The 14,085-nt window shown below is 41.9% G+C and overlaps 1 protein-coding gene across 5 annotated transcripts in view; it reads left to right on the top strand.

Annotated features, from left to right (window-relative positions):
• RAP1GAP2 (RAP1 GTPase activating protein 2) overlaps positions 1–14,085 on the top strand; it is a 335,084-nt gene that overhangs the window by 99,332 nt on the left and 221,667 nt on the right. The window contains exon 2 of one of the 5 annotated variants that reach the window (XM_061604670.1): positions 9,640–9,789. The exons of the other annotated variants lie outside the window; for them this stretch is intronic. The gene's annotated coding sequence lies outside the window, so the exon portion shown is untranslated. The remainder of the gene's footprint in view (positions 1–9,639; positions 9,790–14,085) is intronic. 5 annotated transcript variants of the gene reach the window in all.

Raw genomic sequence — 14,085 nt, 5'->3', positions numbered from 1 at the left:
AACTACTGCTGTCTTTCTTGGATTCCTTGCAGTGGTACCATGCTCATTGCTCAGAGTAGAGGCGAGGAACATTTTTCAGCCCAAGGGCCGCATTCCCTTCTGGGCAACCTTCCAGGGGCCACATGCCAATGGTGAGTGGTGCCAGAGGAAGAAGCAGGCAGAACAATGAATGTAAATTTTACCTCCATACAGTAGTCTAGTATTTACACACACTCACACACCCCTCTCTGTCCCCTTCCCAGGCAAGCAAGAGGCATGATCGGAGTTCAAGGGGGCTTCCCAGCCTGGCAAAAGCACATGAGGAGGGTGCAAAGCAGGGATGGTGAGGAATGCGACCTGGGGAGAGGGGGTATACCTGGAAAGGAGGCAGGGCCTGGGGAGAATCCTGAGAGGCATCAACTTGACTCTGAGGCCTGAGATTCCCCATTCCCCTTGGCTCAGAGGAATTCCAATGAGCATACTGTTCTAGGTATCGGGCAGTGTGGGTTTGTGCAGAATTCCAGTTGGACTGAGCTTGTTGGTAACAGTCAGGGGTGTAGTTGTGCAGGGTCTCGGGGGGATCTTAGACCTAAACATTTTTGGGAGCAGGTCCCAGCAGGGTCCCTATGTTTCCAGAATCCTATGAGCCAATCAGCATGAAAGGGAAGTCTGTTAACCACTGAGAAGAGTCTTCTAACATGCTTCCTGTCCTTTCCTGTTGATTGGAGCCAATCAAAGTAAAAGTCAGCCACTGAGAAGACTCTTTTCAGTAGCTAACACTCTCCCCTTTCCTGCTTATTTGCTCCTAGGGAGTCTGTTCTGAGAGAAGGCATTAACAAGGATCTCATTCACAACTCAGTGGCAAAAAAGGGGGCATGGGTGTGACTATCATGAAGGGAACCTTGCACTTCTGAATTTGCTACTACACTACTGGTAACAGTTAATAATTACCTATGTATGTGAATCTAGAAAGGGTACATATTGTCATGTGACACAGATGGCATTTACATTGGAACTGGGCTATTAAGGCGAGTCTGCAGGGCAAGATTTTTTTATACAGATAACTCCTGTTGGATTCCTGCAACAATTGTGCCACTTTTGTTCCATGTAGAGCTGCCAGGTGTCCAGTTTTCACCAAGAGAGTCTGGTTTTGGGGGGTCCTGTCCAGGTGTCGGGGTGAGTCACCCCAGTCTCAGGAATCTTAGCTTTCATTTTTTTTAAAATTAGGTTTCTAGGTGGCCTGGTTCAAAAAATGTACACCAAAATGTCAGGCCCCCGAAACCTCTGTTAGAAGTTGGCTACTCTAACCCCTGCCCTTTCGGGATTTTAGCCAATAAATGAAGACAGAGTTGTGATTGATGAGAGATTGGCTGACCTCCAGGCAATAGCTAGAATGCATTGCAAACCCTGAAAACAGTTTTGTTTTCCTGCTTGTTTGCACATCAGAAACTGAGTGAGTGTATAACTAGCAGGAACAGCAAAATTGCCTTTTTACAATAATATATTAGCAAATTTAGACCTGAAGATCACAGCAGAATCTTGATAGGCATGCACAGTAAACAATTTCAGTTATTATTATAATAAAAGTGTACATGCATTGCAAGTTTTAATTAAAACATGTTATACATTTTATCTTTCAAATTATTTTTAAACAGAAATTTGAAAAGGTATACATGCTGCAGCTTATGATGCCATTACAATGTGTTATACTTTACTAATTATAAAGAGTCAAACAAGTTTAAATTTTCCTCGGTTGTTGAAAAGGGCAGTTTATTTGTCTAATTCATAGCCTGTTTTAAAAACTTTCCCAATTTGAAGCATTAATCCTATACTCAGTTTTCTGCGAGTAAAGCTGTAATGCTGATCCCACATACCTGGGAGTAAACCCTATTGTGTTCAGTAGGACTTACCATGACATAATTAAGAATGTGCTATAAATTAATGGGACGTTTGAATGAACATGGCAAAGAATTGTGTTGTAAATCTTTCTGTCCCCTTCCCCCCCCCCCAGCAATTAGGCAGGGCTTACTTAGATGTCACTGCATTTATTTGGTAGGAAACTAATACTGATTTTTTTTAAAAAAAAATGTTCTGCAAGTCCAACTGGTTTTGATAATAAACTATTATATGGGGTGTATGTATTTTTACATCTCCAGTGTGTGTGTATATGGAATCTTTTCAACAACCCTGTGAGGTAAGGTTGGAAACCAAGTCAGCAGCTCACAAGAAGAAATTAATCCATTTAAAATCCAATAACCATAAAACAAGCATAAAAACAGTTGCAAATAGCTTAAAGTGGCATGATTCTGAATATAAGGTTGGATGAGTGGTTCCTTATCACTTGAGGTTGCAGTCCTGTGCATGCTTCCCTGTTTGAGTAAGCCCCATTGAATACATTGGGACTTACTTCTGAGTAAACATGTGTAGGATTGCATTATAAATATCTTTACAGGTTGTATACATAATAAACATCTTTGACATTCATGATTATGTAAATATTTCTTCACACTATGTCTTGATATGTATTCACTTATAGGCAAAAAATCCTTGCAGTTGAAGAATGTACCTATAGCCAACAGATATTTCAGTCAAACTTTAAAAAGCAGAGAAATTGGGCAGCTATAGTGAATACACCAAAGGAGCGGAGGCTTGACCTCCTTTCTGAGATATTGTACTGCCCTACAATCTGTAAAAATGCAAACACAAACACAATTTGGGTTGGTCTTTCACAGTCCAATCCACTTCCTGTGTGGCTTGGAAGAATTTGGTAACGTGCCTCTGACCATAAATAAATAAATATCTTTTTGCAAACCATATTTTCCTAAAAGAATGTATTTTTGTATGTAATTTTCACTAACATATGGATTTTTATACACACATTACCTTGGTATATAATTTTTTGTACATATGACTTGGCTAGACAACTGCATTGAAAATTTGGAGAAGTGCGAATTTTGAAGGATGCCTGTGTTTCAGTTGCGTACAGTGTCAGAAAGTGCAAATTAGGTAGGCTCACTTTTAACTGCGAACTGAATATAATTTCTCCCCCTATCACATGTGGAATCACCTTGTTATCATTTGTTTGTCAGATTTAGCAGGTAGCTTTCAAAGCAGCACAATTAGGACAAAGTGTTGGTGGGAGGAAACTGAGACAGAGAAGTCAACATATTTTCTTTCTTTCTTTTAAATGCATTGCTGTGAGAAATAGTTTTCGTTAAATGTTTAAAATGAGCTCTCCATCGAGGCTGAGCAATTTGAATGAATTTGATGACAGCACTGTAGCTTCATCACTTGGCCAAATTAAAGACGTTTCATGGATTCTAGGGCCACAAACCTAATCAAATGCATTAGTTAAAAGCCCTTGATTAAAAAATGTCATGTCTCAGAGTGCAGGGCTTGAATGAATGGGTGGAATTTCTCCACCACCACCACCACTTCCATCGCAGCACTGGGTCTCTAGGACTTCTGAGTGTGGGCACAGTGGCATGAGAAAAAATGCTTAACTTACAACTTACACACAACTGGCATTACCTTCAGCAATGCTAGGAGCCTTGATGTTACAAGTGAGTTAGCTTTGTCTTTGCATGCTGGGATTGGTACTTTACCTGCAATTGACCATCACCCAGTGCAAGCAAGTAAGCAAGCGAGACAGGGTTGGCAACAGTTGCTGACCTCCAGGAGGCCAGCTCCGCTGACTTATTAGCAACCTAGAAAAACCTAATGCTGCAAATTGATTGCTGTAAACTTCCTTCCCGAGTCAGGATGAAACTCTCCCACACAGAGCTCTTTTCCTGGAACAATCAATCGCACAGGGGCTCGTTAATTTGAATAATAACCCAGGATGTCACTGTTGATCCTGAGTGAACATCCAGTGACACCACAGGAAGCAGTGCAGGGAGAGAAAAAAGAAGAGACTTTGCCTCTTCAAGCAACTATGCGTGCAGTGGTTTTCTAAATAGAGATATCTGTTGTGGATCTGTCTCAAAAAGGCCTAGCTGTGTGCAGATGTACTATGATTATTCAGTGAGGAGGTCGTGTATTCAGAGGTGACTGTAGTTCAAAAAAACTTACTGCATAATCAAGGTCTTAATTCTTTCAAGATGCTACAAGATTCTTTAGTGTCTTTGCTGCAGCAGACTAAAGGGTGTATCCTATATGCAGTATTCAACTAAGTTCTACTCAGAGTAGACCTATTGAAATTAATGGACATGACTAATCGGTCCATTAATTTCAATGGGTCTACACTAACTTAGCTGGATGCAGCATGCCATACTGTCAGTATTTTGCGGTGGGGGGGGCAAAGGTGTTCAAGCACTTTGTCAAAAGCTCTGCTGAAGTCGAGATACATTATGTCCACAGCATTCCCACGGTCTACCAGGGAGGTTACCTGGGTATATCTGACCCAGGCTGAGGCAGACTTCCCAAGGGGGATTTCCTGATCCAGGCATGGTTAATCAGGACGTGGAGTCCGAGAGTCATACGGAAACATCACAAGTGGTGTATGTAGCACGACCCTTTGTTTCTTGATCTCTCAGCAGGTTTTGATACCATTAATCATGGTATCTTTCTGAGCTGACTTGGTGAGATGGGTATGAGAGGCACTGTTTTACAGTGTTTCTGGTCCTATCTCCAGGGTCATTTTCAGAAGCTAGCATTAGGTGATTGTCTTTTGGCCCCCTGGTAGTTGTGCTGTGGGGTGCCACAGGGTACCATTTTGTTCTCATTGCTGTTTTAACATATATGTGAAGCCCTTGGGAGCGGTTATCAGGAGATTTGGGGAGAGGTGTCAGAAGTACACTGATAATACTGAGCTCTCTTTCTGTGTAACATCTGAATCGGGAGAGGCCATGCAAGCCCTGGATTGCTGCCTGGACTCTGTGGTGGGCCGGATGAGGGCCAGTAAACTGAGTCTGAATCCTAGCAAGACAGAGGCACTGTGGGTTGGTGGAACGTAATGGGAAAGGGTATTGAAAAGTGTGCAATGAATGAATGGTTAAGGCCCCATCTGTACTATACATTTAAAGCAGTATCATACCACTTGAAACCATCATGACTTTCCCCAAAGAATCTGAGGAACTGTCATTTGTAAACGGTGCTGAGAGTTGTTAGAAGGCTTTTGTTTCCCCTCACAAAGCTACAATTCCTAGAATGGTTTCACAATCAATCTGAAAATTTAATAAACAGGTTGCCTTTAGGAGCCTTAACGTAGCCATCCATTTGGAATTCAGTGTCAATTCCTAGCATGGTTTAACAATAAGTGCTTCTCTTCCCAGTGAACTTCCTACCAATTAGGATGCAGCTCTTGCTGCTACTATATAGAGCTGAGTCTCAGGTTGTTCCTTCCCAAAACTACATCAGAGTTGAGCATTCTTAGAGTGCAACTTGAGCTCTGCAATCAGGCCGGATCCTTCCCCACTTCAGTTTGCCTCAGTTTGCCTTGTATCCATCCTGAACTGCAACCAACCTCAGTTCTCCCTTGTCTTGCCTTTCTAACAGAGCAGGACACCTGGGGTGGGACAGCGAAGTATTTTTTTTTTTGTATAAACTTTTATTTGTTTTCTTTGCAGGCATCTTCTCTCCGTACAACAACAAGATTTCTTATTCATGACAATCAGATATCAATGTGATTGAATATGATCAAAATTTAACAAAAATAAACAAGGGGACAAAATCTCTCAAATGCATGTCCAAAACCAAATTAATTGTATTGTCTAGCTAACAAGAAAATGGTCCACTTTAACTGTCCATATAGTAACTACTGCAACTAAGCATGTTTCCAAATCTGCCAAGCTTCAATGGATGGGTGATGAGTAAATGAATCTTCAGGAGTATGTTCAATAAATGAGTGACGGACACAGCCAACTATTTCTGAGAAAGCTTTGGGGGAAATGGATAAAGTGTGCAGCCCTTTCTCTTCAAGCCCCTCCCCCAGTTCCTTTCCAAGCAACACCTTTATTTTTAAAGGGGGGAGCGAATGACCAGATGTGGGGGTGCCTCAGTACAGAGCAGGCATGGAGAACCATGGGCTTGGGGTGGAATGTAGCCGCCTGGGCCTCTGTCTGTCCCTTGGGACTTTCCATGGCAGCCTGGTGCACATCAGTGCCTTTTGCCTGCCTGGAAAGGGGTGTGTGCCTAGAAACCTCTGGATTTTGTTAGGTGACCCCTATTCCCTTCACTGTAATGTAGCTTATTCTACGAAGCTGAGAGTTGCATCTGTTGCTCCGCCTACTTTTGCCTCTGGCCGCACCCACCACTGGCATGTGCTCCTCAGAAGGTTTTCCACAAGAGAATGCAGCCCTTGGGCTGAAAGGAGCTCCCCACCTCTGCTGCAGAGAATAACTGGAACTGATGCTTCTGGCCCCTGAGTGTGCCCAGGAGGACTGATTCCAGTGGAGAATGAGAAAGGCAAGCAGGACTTTCATGTCTTTACTGAGCTTTCCTCACTGCTGATACCTTCCTTTTCAAGGTTGGAAAAGAGGCAGAGAGACTGGCAGGTAGTGATGGTGGCAGCTAGCAGTGAGAGTGGATCCTGCTTCAAGTGGGACCCAAATTCAGAGGGATCTGTGCCCAGTTGGAAATGAGGCAAGGCTTTTTGAACAGTGTGTGTGTGTGTTTCATATTTTGAACTCCCCCAATTGCAGTTCCCCTCTCCCAATGAGTAGTCCATGTCCATATGAAATGCATGTTTGTGGCACCCACAACAATGTTCCAGTGTCAAGTTTCTTGGGTTGCATTGACCAATATTTATCCTTGATCTGGAGGAAAGTAAGTAAAGCTCAGGTTCAACCTATTTGCTGTGAAAATGTCACCTTGGTTCTTGCAGGGCTATATCTCCCTTTTCAGAACTTGTGAATTATGTCTCAGAGGGAAGGCTGCTGTTTATAGACAAAGAGGCAGGGCTGTTAATATGAAAATGCATAATTTATTTTGAGAAAGCATAGAGCCAAGTCACAGGGTTTTTTTGTGTGTCTTGTAACTGAATCTTACTTCCCATTTCTGCATGGCAGGAAGAAAAATGCTTAGCAAGAGAACTTGAGAACTTGTTTCTGACTCAAATTTGGCTACAATAGGGATCACCCCATGCAAGCTGCCACTACCAAAACAACCTTTTCATCTTGATTTTTCTTTTCATGCTCTGATTTCTATGGTCATGCAAAACTAACGTATAGAATCTTTCCTGTTGTGGAAGGGAGAATTATCTCCCCTGCCCCCACCAAATGCATCAATTTGTGACTACTTTTGATGCATACAATCTGGCTTGAAATAGTTGTTGAACCAACACTCTTCCTCTGTCTTCACCAGTTGTCAAACATAAGCTTTGATCCCTCCCCTTTCCACCTCAAATTTAATTCTGCTTGGTGGGGGCCTTTTTAACATGATCAGGTTCTGCTAGCCCTACTTATATGCTAACAACTTGGTGGTGCATCTGGCAGCTGGATATATGTCTTTTATCATTCCTTACATTAGCCAAATTGGGCTGGGTGCACCCGTCATTATGGACAGCAAATGGGCTAGCCTCTAAACAAGCCACAGAATCCAGCATACCAAGGCATGCAAAATTACATGACATTTCAAATGCTGCCTCTTCAAAGGGGCAAAGTCCCCCAAACTTAGTTGCTGAAGAACGTGCATGTGTGTTCTTAAGTTCCTTGACTATTTGAATTCCCTTAGTTTGGGGCTGAGGGCTTGTGCATGTGAATAATTTCCCACCCTTTAAAGATGGGCGAAGGAGAGTGAGAGACAGGGCAGGTGAGGGCAGGGATGGCTGAATATGTCAATTTCAGTTTCTCTTTGTTTCTGATTTTTTCCAGTGGGCCCCTCCAGACTGATTTTTTTTGCTGGTATCTTCTGCAACATGTAATTGACACAATAATAGTGCATTAGTGGTGGGTTTATACTGGATCGTCCACACATCATTCTGCTTTATTAGTTGTACTGTGATGTTTCCCTAATGTTGCCATCTGGTGGGGGGCACCCTTGCACTACAGCGTCACAAAAGTGGGACAAAAAATAAACTGGAACTGGGATAAAAAAGTTCCAGGATTTCAGCAGAAAGCTATGGAACATATGCTGACTGGAAACAAAGCCCTGAAACTTATGCAAGCACAAACAGTATTTAAGGTGGGATTGTGAATAACTACCCTGGTGGCAGTGGGGCAGTGAATCCACTCTGGGTTTTAATCTGAACTTTCAAAGAGCTTTTCAAGGAGCTGTCCAAGATGCTGATCCTGGGATTTTTTTTGGGGGGGGGGTCCAGGCAGGTTAGGTTTCAGCACCTTGGACAGCTCCTTGAAAGTTTGGACTAAAACTCAGTGGGTTCACTGCCCCACTGACATGAGAGCTGGCAACCTTCACTTCCTAAGCCTGCTTCATGCTTATTCTTGCCCATATCAGAGCCCTGGTTCACTGGCAAGGAGTGTGAAAACAAAAACTGTTTCTGCAGTGCTTGTATTAGAACACGGGGCATGCACATGATTCTTCGAAAGATGTGATTTCAGCATACTGAAGGACTGCGTGGGGATTAGTGGGTGGTTTCGGTTGCTGAGTGGGCAAGGACAACTAAACGACAGATGGAGGTGTTTTGACTTTCGGAACACTTTGGCAGTAACAGACATCACTGCCTGCATTTTGCAGGGCCATAGATGTATGTCTGAGATTATTCTTTGTCAAGAAAGCCCAGATTTTGTGCCACAGAGGCTCAGCTCCTGGCCTGCACTGAATTTCTGCAAGCAACATATGCTCCAACTAGCCCTGGTTACCAGTTGTTTAATAGAAATTGTTTTTGGTGAATCACTTTCTCTAATGTGCCCTGGTTTTGCTTTTTGGAAAGATGTTTAGACATGTTTTTAAAGAAAGTCTATATTTTACATTTTAACACACACAAATTCAATGGAACTAGGGATGTGGGAGAAATTTGGTTTGGTTCACATTTTAATGCAAGCCTTCCTAACTCACCCTTCCCCAAACAAACCATGACCTAAAACTCAGCCATCCTTCAAAATTCACATTTCTCTGAATTTTGCAAGGTTGTTCTCCAGTTAAGTAATGTGTACAAAATGTGCATATTAGAGCAAATAGCATTACAAATGTATTATATTAGGGGAAATTGTTTAGTAAAATTTAGGTATTGGGCAAAATCACGTACCAAAAAATGCTCACTAATCACAATTTTTTGTGAGGATTTTCTTAAATTAAAAAAATGGCAAACTGATGTTGAAATGTGGAGAACTGAAATAGGAAACAGAGAAACTTAAATTGACAGATTTGTGCATCCTTACCCTACCCCGATGGAGTCACAATATTTTTTGCCGTACCTTCTCATCTTACAGTTTTCAAAGTGACTGCCATACAAATGATTACAAACAATTCAGTAATTAATGGAATAAATAAAAATAATAAATAATGTGGAGAGGCACTAAAACTGGGCCAGCCTCCCCCCCCCCCCAGTTTCCTGAAATATTCTCACCTTCCCGGAAATGTTCAGAAAGGGTTGCTGCTTTTCTTAGTGGGCCTCATTGAGAAGTGCAGCTGAGCAACTGCAAATGACACATTCTCCCATCCCGAAATGGGACTTGCTTTTTAAAAGATGTTTTGTTTTAATATGTTTTTAAGAGTGTTTTGCTGTAATATATTTTAAAGTCTGTTTTTATGATCTTTTAGAGTGTTTTTAGTGCTGTTGTGTGCTGCCCTCAGCTTCTACTGGAACGAAGAACAGGATAAATAAAATAAAAGCCCTTTATAGCTTGGGACCAGGATACCTGAAAGACCTTCTTATCCCTTGTATACCCAGTCGATCACTGCGCTCTGCAGGTGAGGGCCTCCTGCAGATACCATCTTATCAGGAGGTCCGTTCCACACAACAAAGGAAACAGACCTTTAGTGCAGTGGCACTGACCCTTTGGAATTCCCTCGGCTCAAATATTAGACAGGTGCCATCTCTGTCATCTTTTTGGTGCCTACTGAAGACCTTCCTCTTTCAACAAGCCTTTTAAATGGAGACCTTATCCCAGTCTGCGTCTGTGTTGGAATTGTTTTTAATATGTTTTAACCCCCTTTAAAAGAAAAAAGATATTTTTGAAGCTTTTTTTAAAAAAAATGTTTTTAAAGATGTTTTGTTTTAATATATTTTAATGTCTGTTTTTATGATGTTTTAAAGTGTTTTTAGTGCTTTTGTTTGATGCCCTGGGCTCCTACGGGGAGGAAGGGTGGGATGTAAATCTAATAATTAATAAATAAATAAACAAACAAACGAATACATACATACATACATACCTGGAATAGATATATAGGATTGCAGTCTGATCATGCAGCCCAATGCACACTTACTTGAGGGCCCCACTGAAATCAGCTGGACTTGTTTCTGGGGACACCTGCATAGGATGGAGCTGTAAAGTAGCAGGCCAAGTAACCGGTGGTGGCTGGTCCATTAGGGCAAATGGGGCACTGCCCCACCAACCTCAGTCAGCCCCCACCTGCCTGCCTTACTTATTTATATCTAGTCCAAGGAGTTGCCTGGGCTCTCGGCTTCCTCCTCCTTCATCTCAGTGCTGCCATTGTAGAACTCAGCAGGGAGAACAGGAGCAAACTAGCACTAGTTGGCTTTGTCTGTCAGTGCTTCTGTCTCCATCTACTATTGGGCTGTCTGCTTTCCATCCCAATGGACACCAGCCGCTAGGGACGGGAGAGAAATTCAATTTGGTTTGCTCTCAAGTCAAATCTATCAAATCTGCACTGTCAGCAGCAACACGAGAACTGAAACACAGCCTGCCTTTGAAATTTGTGCTTATTTGAATTTTGTGATGCAGTTCACCAACCAAGCAGTGTTTATAAAAATGCATATGTGAAGGGAAAGTGTGCATAAAAATGAATATATGAGTGAAAATAACCGAGAAATGCATTATATGATGAGAAATGGCTTGCAAAAATGAGTACGTTAGTCAAAACTGCCTACAAAAATGTGTTTATTAGGAGAAATTCACACTAGAATGGTGGAGAATTTTCATGAGGATCTTTAAAAAAATTCACAAATTGCTGCAGAAAAGTGGAGAACTGAATTAAGATTGGAAAAATGAGAAATTGGGAGAATGGAAATGGACATAGCTTTCCATCCCTACTAGCCGCTGTTGCGAGTAACTATACCTGCAGGCAAATCTTTGGCTGGCTGTTTCCTGCGTTTCTGTCCCTCTGAAGCAATGCCTGCTCAGTTCTTAATTGTAATGGGGTTAATAGGTGAATGGCAGAAAGGAGTTCTAAATAGGGAACGGTTGGAGGGTTACTCTGCAAAGCTCTCATGAAACAGAAAGATGAATCTGCCTTTATTGATTCTTTTTATTCTGTGCTTAATTACGTGGCCAAGAACAAAGCCTTCTGCCATGCTAGCCGATAAATCACAGAGTCAGCGTCTCTGGAAAGGTAGAAAAGGGTACTGATGACTGCACTGTTCATGTGAAACTTTACTTTGGTTCATTAATAATAGACTAGTTTCAGGACCAGCTCCAGAGCTGAGGGGGTCCACAACATCAAGTTATCTGTGGGTGGTATCCAGCAAAGTCCTACTCATAAATGGGCAGTTAGTCATGGCTGTTAATTTCAATGGATCTCCTCAGAGAAAAAGTTGGATACAACCCAATAGACCTAAATAGTCATGTCTATCGGTTTCAGAGAGTCTACTCTGAGCAGGACTAACTTCATATATAAACTTGTGAGCTCTCCGTGGGAGACCGACATCAGATATCATGAGAGAGGCTGGTTAAGCCTTTCCCATAATTCCTTAATCTTTTTTTTTCTGTGAATGAGAGAGCAGTTAAACTGCAGGGAAGGAAAGGGTTAAGAAGTCCCGCTTTCTTCTTCCCACTCTTGCTGGTCATGCATTCTTGATTAAGTCTGAATTTTCATTAAAAAAGAAGAAGTTTAGTACTCCACATTTCCACATTAGTTTGATTTTTTAAAAAGTCCTCATGAAAACTCAACAGCAATTTAGTGTGAATTTCTCCTAAGATACACATTTTTCAATGCAATTTTGGCTCAGACACACAGTTTTGCAAACCAGTTTTCCCTCGTGCACTTTTTGTATGTTATTTTCACTAATATGGATGCATTTTAATGCACACTTTTACCCTGTATATGCATTTTTGTGCATGTTCCTGGGCCAGAGAACTGCATTGTAAAATTCAGAGAAGTCTGAATTTTGGAGGATGAATGCGTTTTGGTCCGCATACAGTTTCAGAAAGTGCAGATTAGGTAGGCTCACCTGTAAGTACAAACTGTCAAATTTCTCTCCCATCCCTATTCACATGTGGAATCACCTTTATTATAGTTTGTCAGATTTAATAATAATAATAATAAAATTTTATTTATTAGTCGCCCATCTGTCCGAATAAACGGACACTCTGGGCGACGTACAACAATACAATACAACAATTCAGTACAGTATAAATAATACATAATCAACAAAACACAACATCAGCATCAATTCAACTAAAACCATCTTCAATAAATACTATTAAAACTAATCCCCCTCAGAAATCCCATAGGGCTGCCTGAATAGCCAGGTCTTTAAGATTTAGCAGCACAATTAGGAAAAATGTTAGTGGGAAGAAACTGAGACAGGGAAGTTAACACATTATCTTTCTTCCTTTTCAAACCTAATCAAATACATTTGTTAAAAACCTTTGACTAAAACCCATCACATCCCAGAACAGAGGGCTTGAACTAATGCATGGAGGTGGCTAGATAGGAGATTTGGGCTTGACAATAGGCGGCACTTCCTAATAGTAAGAGCTGTTGGTCAGTGAAATGGGTGGGTTCTCCTTTGCTGGAAGTATTTAAGAAGAAGCTGGACCAGCCATCTGTCAGGGATGCTATAGTTGCAAGATTCCAGCACTGAATGGAAAGGTAGACTAGATGACCTTTAAGGTTCCTTTCAGCTCTGAAGTTCTTTGACTCCATGACTCTGAAGGCAGAAAATGCAGGAACCCCATTGAAACTAAGCAAATCTGGGTCTGGCCAATACCTGGATGTGCCAACCTCACACTTGCCACCTTGACGTTTGGCATTACAATAAGGTAGGTATGGGGAACGTTTGGCCCTCCAGATGCTGGTGAACTACAACTCCCATCATCCCTGGCCATTGGCTATGCTTGCTGGGGTTGATGGGAGTTGTAGTTCTGCAACATCTGGAGGGCCAAATGTTCCCCCACACCTGCCACAAGGCATCCTTGAGCCTTGGACACATCCCTGACGGCTGCCATTTTAAATTTCCCCACATGTACCTTATGGAGGTGTGGAGCAGCACACTCTTGGGAAAATTAACATGATAGCTGTCTAGTATAGAGGAACACTATGAAAGTGGGGAAAGGAGAGTGGGTGATGGTGAAAAGCCCTTGGAGAGTTCCTGGTATAGGAGAGGCCTTCCAGAGGGCCCAGTGCTGAGGGCCCTGTTGAGTTTGGCCCTGGCCCGACAAGGCAAGATACACATGGAAAAATTGCTTATTTTAAACAATCTAAAAGCAATGAAAGTATAGCCCTTTTCAAATGTTGAGTGAGCACACCGTCCCCATTAGATGCCAGGCTACATTCAAGGTGCTGGTTTTGGTGTACAAAGCCCTGTACAGCTTGGAATCAGGATACCCCTTATATACCCAGCTGATTCCTGTGCTTTGCAGGAGAGGGCCTCCTACAGATACCATCTCATCAGAATACCAGAACTCTTGATGGGGGGCCGGGAGAGTTTAGTAAGACCTCCCCTGTGGGGGGAGGGAGGTCAAAATGCTGAGTTCATCCTCACAGCACCATGAAACCTCTTATCAAATGTTAAAAGAGGAGAGAAGTCCTGCTTTATGCATGCACACCCACACACCAGCTAAATCATTTGGAAATATAGGACTTTCATCTTGGAATGGTGACTCGCCCTTCCATTAGTAGTCCTATTCTGATAAAAACATAAGAAGAGCTTGTGATCAGGCCAGTGATCTGTTGGCTTTATTCTTTGTACTTATGTATTTCAGTCTAGATTATTTCTTTTGTAATATTGAATTTATTTTATTTTTGCTAAATTGTTTATTTTCATCTTATTTGAATGTATTGCTATGTTTTGAAATCTGACTT

The sequence above is a fragment of the Rhineura floridana genome, chromosome 21 (assembly GCF_030035675.1).
Source record: "Rhineura floridana isolate rRhiFlo1 chromosome 21, rRhiFlo1.hap2, whole genome shotgun sequence".
In the NCBI taxonomy this organism is placed as follows: domain Eukaryota; kingdom Metazoa; phylum Chordata; class Lepidosauria; order Squamata; family Rhineuridae; genus Rhineura; species Rhineura floridana.
Note: the sequence above shows the minus strand (reverse complement) of the source record. Positions and strands in the feature narration are given on the sequence as shown.